Genomic DNA, 12,700 nt, shown 5'->3' on the forward strand with positions numbered 1-12,700 from the left:
TCAGTCCACCAAACATGTGCTATATAATAGCACACACATTATTCACACACATATTCACACACATTCACACACTTTTGCATAAACACACACGCACACGCACACACGTTGTGCGTGCGACGTGTGTGTGTGCGTGCGTGCGTGCGTGCACATGCTTGGGGACTTGAGTGCGTATGCGCGGGCACACACACACACACACACACACACACACACACACACGCACACGCTCACACACACACGCACACTCACACGCACACGCACACAGCTTCAGCCAGTGAGCCAGCCAGCAGGCTTGATGTCAATCAAGTGGGTGTCTAATTAAAAGTAGCAGAGGAAGCTGCTGGGGGACAGCAGTCGCTATCAGACTCCCATTTTCATATGAATGGCCTTTTTTAATTAAACTCAACAGCTAATAAGCCTCTGTATCCAAACCGTGTAGCAGTTTAACCCTTTAAGACCCGGGGAAACGCATACTGTGTGTAATTTTTTTTTTTTAATTTGGGCTATTCTTCAAAAATAGCAGATCTACAAGCTCATAGCGCGGCACCGAGTGCCGCGCTATGAGCTTGTAGAGCTTGTAGATTTTTGAAAAATCGTGTTTTTTTTTGGGGCAAATCTTTGAATATATATATATATTTTTAAAGCGAACATTTGTAACTCCGATCTTTGCTTCTGGGGGGACAAACGTCTACAAATGTCTTCTAAAGCCGAACAGTTTTTTGTTTTCCAAAAAACTGCTGCTATATATGTCGGTTCTAAAACTTTTTCATGTCAAGGACCCCCAAAATTATATGCATTTGGCCCCCATTTGAACATTTGTTCCAAGGACCCCAGAAGCAAAGATTTGAGTTAAAAATATCTATATATATATTCAAAGATTTTCACACATTTTCACGACTTTCTTTTTTTCCAAAAATAGCAGATCTACAAGAAGTGACACAGATGCGTTCCCGGTCTTAATGGGTTAACAGACAAAGAGCTGCAAAGGAAAAAAGAAAACACACACACACACACACACACCCACACACACACACACACACACACACACAGGAGAAGAAGAGAGAGAGAAAAAAAGGGGGGGATGAGAGGTAAAGAAGACAGAGGGATGAATAATGAAGAAGAGTCAGAAGGAGAGTGATGCATTGCCTTTGAACCTGTTGGCTGTCCTTTGTGTTTGGCGGAGGAGGAGGGAGAGAGAGGCACGTCGCCAGCAGCTATTGTTGTCAACAAAGTTTATTGAGCGTTGATGGCGTTGGTGTTGAACTGAAGAACACAGACAGTCGTCCAGCAGAATGATGATGAGAGGAGGGAGAAATGAAAGAGAAGAAGCTCCTCCACACAGTCAGTGCTATCTCTCTTCTTCAAATGCAAAAGAGGGTCTAGAGAAACAATTTGAGTGCCGCCACGGCTTGAGGGGGAAAACTACAAATTTGTTTGAGCAGAAGGACTGGATTGAATCAAACGTTAAAAAATATATATATTAAAAAAAAGACCAAATACTGACTGGAGCGGAGCGTGTTCATTTAAGCCATTAAGACCTGGAACGCATCTGTGTCTTTTTTTTTAATTTGAGCAAAAAAAAAAAAAAGCATTATTTTACACTTTATTTTGTATTATTTTTGAAAAATCTTGAAAATGTGTGCAAATCTTTGAATATATATGTTTTTTAAAGCAAACATTTGTAACAGTTTTTTGGAAAAAAACGTAAGTTGTCTCAAACCTTTTTGTCAGGGACCCCCAAAATGCGGACCCCCGTCTAAAAATATATTGTTCCAGGGACCCCCCAGAAGCAAAGATATAATATATATATATATTCAAAGATTTGCAAAACATTTCACGATAAAAAAAAAATTAGCAGATCTACAAGCTCCTATTAGCTTGTATATCTGCTATTTTTTTTAAAATTTATTTTAATAGCCAAAGCCAAATGACACAGATTCTTTCCCGGTCTATATGGGTTAAACCAAGCGAGGCAAAAACAATAATAGTATGCTTGTCTAACGCTTTTATGAAACCCTAGCTGACATTTTGGGAAATATAATCTGAAGTAATAACAAAAGTGAATTCTTTGGATGGTTTTCCGCTGTTGAAAAGACTGACAGTGGATGACACAACGCAGTCGAGTCGGAAACGATGAGCTCTATTGTTTGTACGCTCTCATCTTCAGAATCACAGCTGCGGGGTTCGAACCACGTGGCCTCCGGGACATAATAAAACAAGCATTTTGTTTGTACATCAGCCAGATGTTATTAACCCATTAATACCTGGAACGCATCTGTGTCACTTTTAGATTTCTTTAGGCTATTCAAAAATAGCAGATATACAAGCTCATAGCGCGGCACCGAGTGCCGCGCTACGAGCTTGTAGATCTGCTATTTTTGAAAAATCGTGAAAATTTTTTTTTTACATTTTTTTCCGAAAAACTTTTAGGATTTAGAAAATATTTAGAAGCGGCCTCAGGTCTTAATGGGTTAATGTGCCTGGTCGTCAATGACAAACTATAAGCTGCCACAGCAAATCCCTGTATTTCTTAAGAATAAAAGGAAATCTCCCAATTCTACCTCCCCTTCTCATGTCTACTTTGCGTCCGCACACACAGACAAGACGCCAACGTATAGAGAGAATGACAAACAAAAGGCCTAAACAAAAGCTAATGCACGACTCCCATACTGCTGCTAAGATTTCTCAGCGAGAGGGGATTATGTCTCCGTTCTAACAAACACGACAAATCTCCATTTTCTCAACCTTTTACGGCAGATAAAGCCCTCAGATCCCCCTTTTTTTTTGGAACACTAAATCCCAGATCAACTTCTCCTCAGCTATTCAAAACCACCCAGCAGGTTTGTTTCCAAAGGGCTCGTTGAAAGTGAGCAGAGAGAGAGAGATAGGCAGCCGCCATCAAAAAAAAAAAAAGAGCTCTCTCTCCACGCCACCGCCTCGACGCACACGCTCGCTCGATCCGCTAATTCTCCTCCCCCGCCTCCTCCTCACTTTCCTCTGAAACTTTTAACATCATGACCCCGAGAAACATTTGCAAAACTATAACAATAAAATTAACTTGTAATGAGCAAAATAATTGCACATCAAACAGCCGCTCGTTTGGCGGAGCGCGAGCTCGGAAGAAAGGGCCCAATTTACAGATTACATGGCTCATGACTGCCCAAGTTCAAAAACACAGAGAAATTGGTTGTGAAGTGAGAAGGAAAAAAAAACGGGCCCTTTCCAAAACGACTCCCCAGCATTCTTTAAACTTGTGTAATGGATACGCTGCGGGCAAAACGGGGCGAATTTACCATGCAAAGAATCTCCATTCTGCACGCAGCACTTCAAAGGCGAAGGGGAACGGAGTTTTCAGGGAGCCAGTGGGCACGGGGAGAAACGGGGGGGGAAGCGACTCGCCGACGCACACATTTGTCTCCCGGAGTGACACGTAAATTGGCAGGGCTTGGGTGCTCAAAAAAACAGAGATCTAGCTGATCTAGGGCAAGAGCGGTACAGTGGCCGGGCGTCAACACCGTCCGTCCGTCCGTGGTGCTTCCTCAAATCTTCAAACACACAGAGCGGAATTGTTACGTTGTGAAGAAGAGAGGAAGAAATGCTGAGAAAGTTAGGAAGGCAACCGGTGGTATTATCCCCCCCCCACCCAAAGAATTAACCCATTAAGACATTCCATGCCAGAGTTTAATCTCATAATGTACTCACCAGTGCCAGCGTTTTATTGTTGTTTTTTTGTTTTTTTCATGTCGCCACAGACCTCGCTAAATAAGTTAAAAGTGCGCGTTCATTTGGTTCTAAACACACAGCGGATCCGTGAGAAACGGCCAGCGAAAACAGTTTCCAAATGCGAGCCGCCATCTTGAAGATACAGCCGATCAACGCTAAACAGTGATCAGCGAGGAGAAAAACAACAACCGAGAAAATCGAGTTTTAAACAGGATCCCAGACAGGAAGCGGATACGATCGAAAAAACCGGAACCCGAATAATTCCGTTTCCGACCGGAAACCGGAAACGGAAATGGATCAAAAAAATTCGGAAAGTGCACCTGGGGAAATTTCAATGGGAATCGGCGGTTCGCGTAGATCTACGCGACTGGCACGCTGCGGCTTTAAATAGGTTCGCGTAGATCTACGCGACTGGCATTCAATGTGTTAAGACCGGGAACGCATCTGTGTAATTTTTTTTTATTTCTTTGGCTATTCAAAAATAGCAGATCTACGGCACTCTGTGCTGTTATTTTTGAAAAATCATGAACATTTGTGCAAATCTTTGAATACACATTTTTTAAAGCGAATATTTGTTACCCAAATCTTTGCTTCTGGGGGGAGGGGGGGTCCCTGGAACAAAAAATTGAGATGGGGGGTCCGCGGCCAAATAAGTTATCAAAAGATGTGTCCTAAATCCTAACAGCCTACGTTGCTATATCAGTAGCGCTCCAACTTTTCCATGTCAAGGACCACCCAAAATTATATGTATTTGGCGGTGGACCCTCCCCAATCTCAAAATATGTTGTTCCAGGGACCCCCCCAGAAGCACAGATCGGAGTGAAAAATGTTCGCTCTAAAACACAAATGTTCATGATTTTCCCCCCAAAATTACAGATCTACAAGCTCGTAGCGCGGCACTATGAGCTTGTAGATCTGCAATTTTTTTTTTAATAGCCAAATAAATCTAAAAATTGACACCGAGGCGTTCCCGGTCTTAATGGGTTAAGAGAGAGAGAGAGAGCGAGGCAGAGGGAGAGAGATAGGGAGAACGATGGCTTTGTGTGACCTGCAGGCCGTGTTGTTGTTTTGTGGTGCATGTGGTGTTTTTTCTCTATCAGCCACGGCGGGTCTCTCAGGTTATGTTGGCGGAGGTGTTGGATCGAGGGATGCAGCAGATTACATTAGCGGTGATAAAGTGACAAACACCTTATACTGTGGCTTACCATCAGATACACGCAGAGAAAAAGCACAGTTTTTAGGCTCAAAATCACACCCCCTGAACCCTAGATAGTCAGACTGCAGCACGATATGGCCACCATAAATCTCTATATATATATATATATATATATATATATAACCCATTTAGACCGGGAAAGAATCTGTGTCATCATTTCTTTGGGCTATTCAAAAAAATAGCAGATATACAAGCTCATAGCGCGGCACCGAGTGCCGCGCTATGAGCTTGTAGATCTGCTATTTTTTTCTTAATTATTTTTATCGTGAAAATGTGTGCAAATCTTTTATTATGTATATTTTTTAAGCGAACATTTGTAAAATATGTTGTTCCAGGGACCCCCCGCCAGAAGCAAGGATTTGAGTTACGAATGTTCGCTTTAAAAAATATATATATATTTAAAGATTTTGCACACATTTTCACGATTTTTCAAAAATAGCAGATCTACAAGCTCGTAGAACGGCACTCGGTGCCGTGCTATGAGCTTGTAGATCTGCTATTTTTTGAATAGCCCAAAGAAATCTAAAAAATGGCAGAGAATGCGTCCCCCCCGGATTGAATGGGATAAGGGTGGAATTGTATTTGTTCGCATGTTCTGTAATTTTTCCCATTGGTTGTTGTTGATAGAAAAAAATAAAACGGTTTTCAGAAATTACACGGTGAAATTGTGAAAAGGTCAGAATGCAATGTAAATGGAAAAGCTCTTAAGATAAATGTGTTAGTATTTATTCGGCTCGACTAAAAACGGTCATGTGAGATTATTTCTTGGCTTTTATTTCTTTATTTTTTTGCTTGTTTCACAAATTCCCTCCTTTTTCACCCTTCGCCCTTTCTACGGCTCTTTCCTGTTCTCTCTCTCTCCCCCTCTCTCTCTCTCCCCCTCTCTCTCTCTCTCTCTCTCTCTCTCCTATTCTGTTGCCTTATCTGATGGGCGCTCTGCCACTATTTTCATAAAACACTGTTTATAAGGGGTTGCATATGTACATTAAATCTCGGTCCCGTGAATGCAGACACATACTCGCTCGTGCGTGCGCACACACACATACACACACACACACACACACACACACACACACACCCACACACACACCGAGACATGCTTGCACGCACAGAAAAAAACAACACACACACAAACACACACACACACACACACACACACACACACACACACACACACACACACGCACACGCACACGCACACGCACACGCACACGCACACACACACACATTAAGTTGTGTTGAACTGAACTTGTTAGAAAGCCTGGCGACAGACGCGCTGTGGGTTTGTTTAAACATGGCCTCTCCTCTCCCTCCCTTCGTACGGGGCTTGGCAACTTATAAAACACACAGACAGACAGAAAGAATGAAGTTGTAATCAGTTTAGCTTACATGACATGAATGCATGTAGTGAGCTTCAGACCCTGTGCTTCAGATACACCCGTGGAAAAAGTTCTCACATTTTTTACTTAAGTGAAAGTAGCAATTCCACAGAAATGTAGAAATACTCTGTTACAAGTAAAAGTTTGGTATTCAAAATTGACTTGAGTAAAAGTGCAAAAGTATTGGCATCTAAATATACTTAAAGTACCAAAGCAGATCGCGTTGTGAGCTTGTAGATCGGCTATTTTCAAATAGCCAAAGTATACAGGGCTGAAGTGTAGTGGTGTAGTGGAACACGGAAGTAAAAGTGTTTAAAATACTCCACTAAAGTAAAAATCCGGTATACTTGAGAAAACGTACTTAGTTACTTTCCACCACCGCTCAAATATGACTCATCTTAAAAAAATAATAATAATCTGTATCACTTTATTTATATTAGATTTTTTTTTAATTATTTGTTTTATTACACAACAGATAGTATTTCAAACTGTTGACACTACTCACACATACTGTACATTTATATATGCATATAGGCCTTTGGTAAATATACACATCTAGTTATGATACTGTATTAATGCTTCATGAGACAACAGTGACGATACAGTGAATAATTTTCAGCCATCTCATCTCATCTTTTCTCCTCTTCCCCTCCGCTCTCTGCCCTGCATGGTGATAATCACCCAGGCAGCAGACCTACACAAACCATTAGTCTTTGCATCGGTCTCGCCTCATTTTCCCCCCTTCCTTCATTCCTGCCCGGCGACTCGACTCCAACCACCAAGCTATTGTGTCCAATTAAAATTCCGCCATTTGTTTTCTCTGAAAATTGGGTTACTTCTGCAAATTTACACTAATTTACTTAACTTACGCAAACCTCTGGCTCTGGCCATTCAAAAGGCCTCCGCTGTTTGTTTAACGTGCAACCCGAACTCTGTGACTTTTTTACATCTGCCCTCCCTCCGCCCTGGCTGCACCCCCCCCTCTGACCCCCCCCCCCCCACACACACACACACACCCAGCCTGCTGATCAGTAGGCCGCACGGTTCAGGCCAGGGACACCTTCCAGTGTTGCCATGTCTGCTTATTATAAGCGACTTTGGCCTTGTTTTTCTGTGAAGTCTCATGTAAATATTGGTACAGTAGTTGCGGGTTGCAGGACTTGTTTCTAAAGTGTAGTTGCTTATTTGGGCTTGTTTCCTAATGTTGTTGAAACCAGTGGTTCTCAAACATTTTTATGTCAAGGAGCCCCCCCCAAAACATTAATAAAATTAATATGTATTTGTCCGTCCCTCTTCTGAAAATATTTTGTGATAAGAGACCCCCATACAAGATTTGTGTGGAAAATATTACATTATTTTCACATTTTCCCCAAGATTTCTCTTTGAAAATAGCAGATCTACAAGCTCATACAACGTGTCGCATAAGCTTGTAGATCGGCTATTTTCAAATAGCCAAAGTATATAGGGTTAGAGTGCTCATGGGGCCTATGATAGTTGCTTCTTTTTGGGCTTGTTATCATAGACCCGGTTGCTTGTTTCTCTGGCAAAATCTGGCAACGCTGACACCTTCCCTGTTCGGCCAACGTTTAGAATTATAAAACAGAAAGGGGAGGAGGGGGGAGGGGGGGGAGGGGCATCAGGAAGATACTGACAGACGTGCTTTTGATTAGTCCACCATGCACACCACTTCCTGGGGGAAGTTTTTCCTCTCGGCTTATACACGGCTAGGGATGTCATCCTGCCTGGTGTTTTAACCCTTTGAGACCTGAAGCCGATTCTACATGTCTCCTAAATCTCAATAGTTTTCTGAAAAACGTATGTTTCTATATCAGTGGTGCTCAATCTTTTTCATGTCAAGGACCCCCAAAATGATATGTATTTGGCCGCGGACCCCCATCAAAATATTTAGTTCCAGGGACCCCCAGAAGCAAAGATTTTAGTTAAAAATTTTCGCTTTAAAAATATATATATTCAAAGATTTGCAAACATTTTCACGATTTTTCAAAAATAGCAGATATACAAGCTCATAGCGCGGCACTCGGTGCCGCGCTATGAGCTTGTATATCTGCTATTTTTGAATAGCCCAAAGTGTAAAATAATGCTTTTTAGCTCAAATCTAAAAATGACACAGTTCCAGGTCTTAATGGGTTAAACTCCAAGATACTTTTGAATTACTTGAGTATTTACTTGAGTTGATATCCTTTTTTTCCACAGTCTGAATGTAACTGACTCAACTGCAGCCCAGCTCTTCTATTGAGAAAGTTTAATCCTGTGGTCGTGTGGGGACCACCGCTGGTTGATAAGAAATATTGCATGGAAGTCCCAAACGTGTTCTCTGTTATAGTTCAACAGACAGCAGTGGTGCAAAAAGTACACTTTTTTTTTTTTACTCAAGTAAAAGTATCAATTCTGCAATGTAGAAGTACTCTGTTACAAGTAAAAGTCTGGTGTTCAAAACGTACTAAGTATTGGCATCAAAAAGTACTTCAAGTACCAAAAGTAAGTAAGTTTTGAAATGTACACACATCTTTTGGAAATAGCAGATCTACAAGCTCACAATGCGTCGCATCGCGATGCATTGTGAGCTTGTAGATCGGCTATTTTCAAATGGCCGAAATGTATATAGGGCTGAAGTGGGTAATGTATGTTGTCTAATAGTAAACAAAATCTACAAAGTAACTAAAGTTGTCAAATAATTGTTTTGAAGTAAAAGTACAATATTTGCCTCTGAGATGTAGTGGAGTAGAAGTAAAAGTACAGAAAATTGGAAACACTCCAGTAACGTAAAAACACCTCATCATTGTACTTAACAAGTACAGTACTTGAGTACATGTACTTAGTTACTTTACACCACTGCAGAATACATTTATAAACTGCCATGGATCTGCACTGATCGTCTGCGTCCACTTATCTTCGTCTGTGAGGACAAGGGCCCTTTTAACCACTTAATCCCTACTTTATTATAGATTATATCCTACTTTTTCATACCAGAGTGTCCTGCAAAAGTAGTGAAAATAAGCCGATCTACAAGCTCACAACATGTTGCGACTCGTTGAGTTGTGTGAGCTTATATATTTGCCATTTCGGCTCTTTTAGAATTTATTTTACATTTAAAGGTAGGGTAAGTGATTTTCTTTGGCTAAAATAAGTGTTAAATAGCTCTATATTCTGATGGTACTCATTGCTGTAGAGTGTTTGTTCAGTAACAGGAGTCTCCATGTCTCTCCAGCGCTTTATTAAACAGAAAATGCATTTTCAGGTCTGGATACCAATTTTATCCAATCAGGATAGAGAACTCGGTCAGTATACAGATTAATGAAGTGAAGTTGGAAGTGATGACACTAAGAAATGAGCAGGCAACATTGGAACTGGAACACTATAAAAATGAAGCTGATAAATGGGTACTTTCTCCTGATTGGCTGAAATGTTTTCACCTACCTGAAAATGTATTTTCTGTTTAATAAAGAGCTGGAGAAACATGTAGACTCCTGTTACTGAACACACCCTCTATAGCAATGAGTACTATAAGAATATAGAGCTTTAAAGGGCTTTTTAACATAAAGCTTTTTGTTTTAACCAAAAGATATCACTTACCCTACCCTTAATAATAGACAAATAAATAAAAAGATTTACGGCCCCATGACATGCCCAAATAGGAGACTCCAGGTTTAAAGTGTCTAAAAGCTGAGCGGCCAGCGTTCAGCGTTCTCGGGGGGATTGAGGAGTGAAAGTTGCAAACAGCAGACAGACACAGCCCGACCTTCGACCTTTACCACTTCCGGGTCGTGTCGTGACAGTTTTCCCTGAAGGTCAGTCAGAGGGCCAGGCGGGGTGTTTATTCACGTGACCTCCAGACATGGCAAATTCCACACAGTTGCGATCACACAACCTTGCCTCCCCCCCCCCCCCCACCCCCATTGTCTGACTCGTCTCTCTGTCACGCACACATGCAGTGGTGGAAAAAGCACTCAAAATGTTTTACTTAAGTAAAAGTATCAATACTGCAATGTAGAAGAAGTACTCTGTTACAAGTAAAAGTCCGGAATTAAAAATTTACTTGAGTAAACGTACAAAAAGTATTGGCATCAAAATGTACTTACAGTACCAAAAGTAAAAGTACTCATTATGCAGAATGTCCCATTTCACAAGTTTTCAAATGCATAAAAATCTTTTGAAAATAGCAGATCTACAAGCTTGCGACGCATTGTGAGCTTGTAGATCTGCTATTTTAAAATAGACTAAACGTATTTAGGGCTGAAGTGGGTAATGTATGCATAGTAATAATAGTAAAAATCTACCAAGTAACTAGTAACTGAAAATTGGAAATACTCCAGTCAAGTAAAAATACCTCAAACTTGGACTTAAGTCCAGTACTTAGTTACTTTACACCTCTCCACACATGTACACACACACACACACACACACACACACACACACACACGCACACACATTCATTCTCTGACACATTCACGTTCTGTCCACAAGTTAAAATCCTCTATCGTGTCAGCGTAATAACCACACACACACACACACACACACACACACACACACACACACACACACACACACACACACACACACACACACACACACACACACACACACACACACACACACACACACACACACACACATGCCTGTTTGATGTGTGGACCATTACAGAGGGGTGGGGTTAGAGTCAAACGCTGAGTCATGCCGGGGTTAATGGAGACAGCGGTGGAGTGCAGGGGTCTCAGACCCGGGTTCACGGTCTCTCTCTGGCCACGCGTGACTACACATCATCATCATTAGTGCCAAGAGGGGATTATTCGGCCACCGCTCTTCTAAAAGTGGGCCACTATGAGCTCATCACGGCCCTGATGATGATGGCGGCCATTTGTCATTTCCACAAGTAGAAACGTGCATTCATTCAAAGTTCTATAGGTTGCCGCATCATCAGCCAGCTATTGTCCACATATTCATAGTAACTACGTTTTTTTTTCTCTCGCAGATGAGTTTTCAGAGCCGGAAGTAGATAACGCAAAACATTGAAGACTACTTACACTACACCTTACACTACTATATATATCAGGCTGGTCGATATGTCGGCCATTATTTGACGACATTGTTATTGGCAATTATGCAGCCGATATGTCTACATTTTTTACCACTTTCAAACCTGACATACCTATTTCCCCTAAATAGGGCGGCAGTGTTTCAGGAGGTAGAGCAGGTCGCCCAATGGTCCGTGGGTCGGCGGTTCGAATCCCGGCCCCTTCTGTCCACATGTCGAAGTGTCCTCATGGGCAAGACACTGAACCCTACATTTCCACCAATGTGTCAGTCGGCGCTAGCTTGCCACCATTGGTGTGTGAATGTGGGTACGTGAGGGGAAAGTGAGGACGCTGGCGTTGACTGTTCGCCGCTTCATCTCCCAATGTACTGTATGAATGAATGAACCATTGTAAAGTGCTTTGAGTAAGTTTGAGTGCTTAGAAAAGCGCCATAAAAATTATTATTAATTCATTATAGGCTTTAAAAAATATATATTTTATTAGCAAAAATAGCAGATCTACAGTACAAGCTTACAACGCTTGAGCTTGTAGACATTAAATATCTAGACATTAAATATCTAAACACTAAATACAATAAAATAACCAATCTCCTATATAGCTCACAGCACATCTGTGTGCTTACAGACCTGCAACTTTCGCTGAATGTTCGACCCCAGAATAGGGACGCTAGTTATTGAGCGATTCGAGCAATTGTAAGGATGTTGTAGTTTCATCTGTAGACCCCAGATCCCTACAAAGACCCCTAAAGCCCCCTGGATGAACCTCTGCATCTGTGCTTAACCCTTCACCGGATACACAGAGAGTTGTGTCTGGGACCATTAGGGCAAAGCTGGAGGAATCAAAGGTTGTTCTGAGGTCACTATGATGTGTTCCCATACCACACAGAGTTCAGAAACTCCACTTCCTTAAATCAGTGGTTCTCAAACCTTTTCATGTCAAGGACCCCCGAAATGATGTGTATTTGGCTGCGGACCCCCATGTCAAAAATGTTTTGTGCCAGGGATTTTTCAAAAATAGCAGATCTACAAGCTCATACCGCGGCATTCGGTGCCGTGCTATGAGCTTGTAGATCTGCTATTTTAGAATAGCCAAAGTATAAAATATGGTTAAAGTTGTTAAAATGATTGTAACAAATGTTGCTGGGGACCCCCTGGTAACCCCCCGAGGACCCCTGGGGGTCCCCGAACCTCACTTTGAGAGCCAATGCCCTTGGTTCTCAAACCTTTTCATGTAAAGGACCCCCATTGACTTTTTTGAAAATAGCCGATCAAGCTCCCAACGCATCGCATCACGATATGTTGTAAGAGCTTGTATCGTTGCACATTGTATCG

The sequence above is a fragment of the Gymnoscopelus braueri genome (assembly GCF_963280865.1).
Source record: "Gymnoscopelus braueri genome assembly, chromosome: 3".
In the NCBI taxonomy this organism is placed as follows: Eukaryota; Metazoa; Chordata; class Actinopteri; order Myctophiformes; family Myctophidae; genus Gymnoscopelus; species Gymnoscopelus braueri.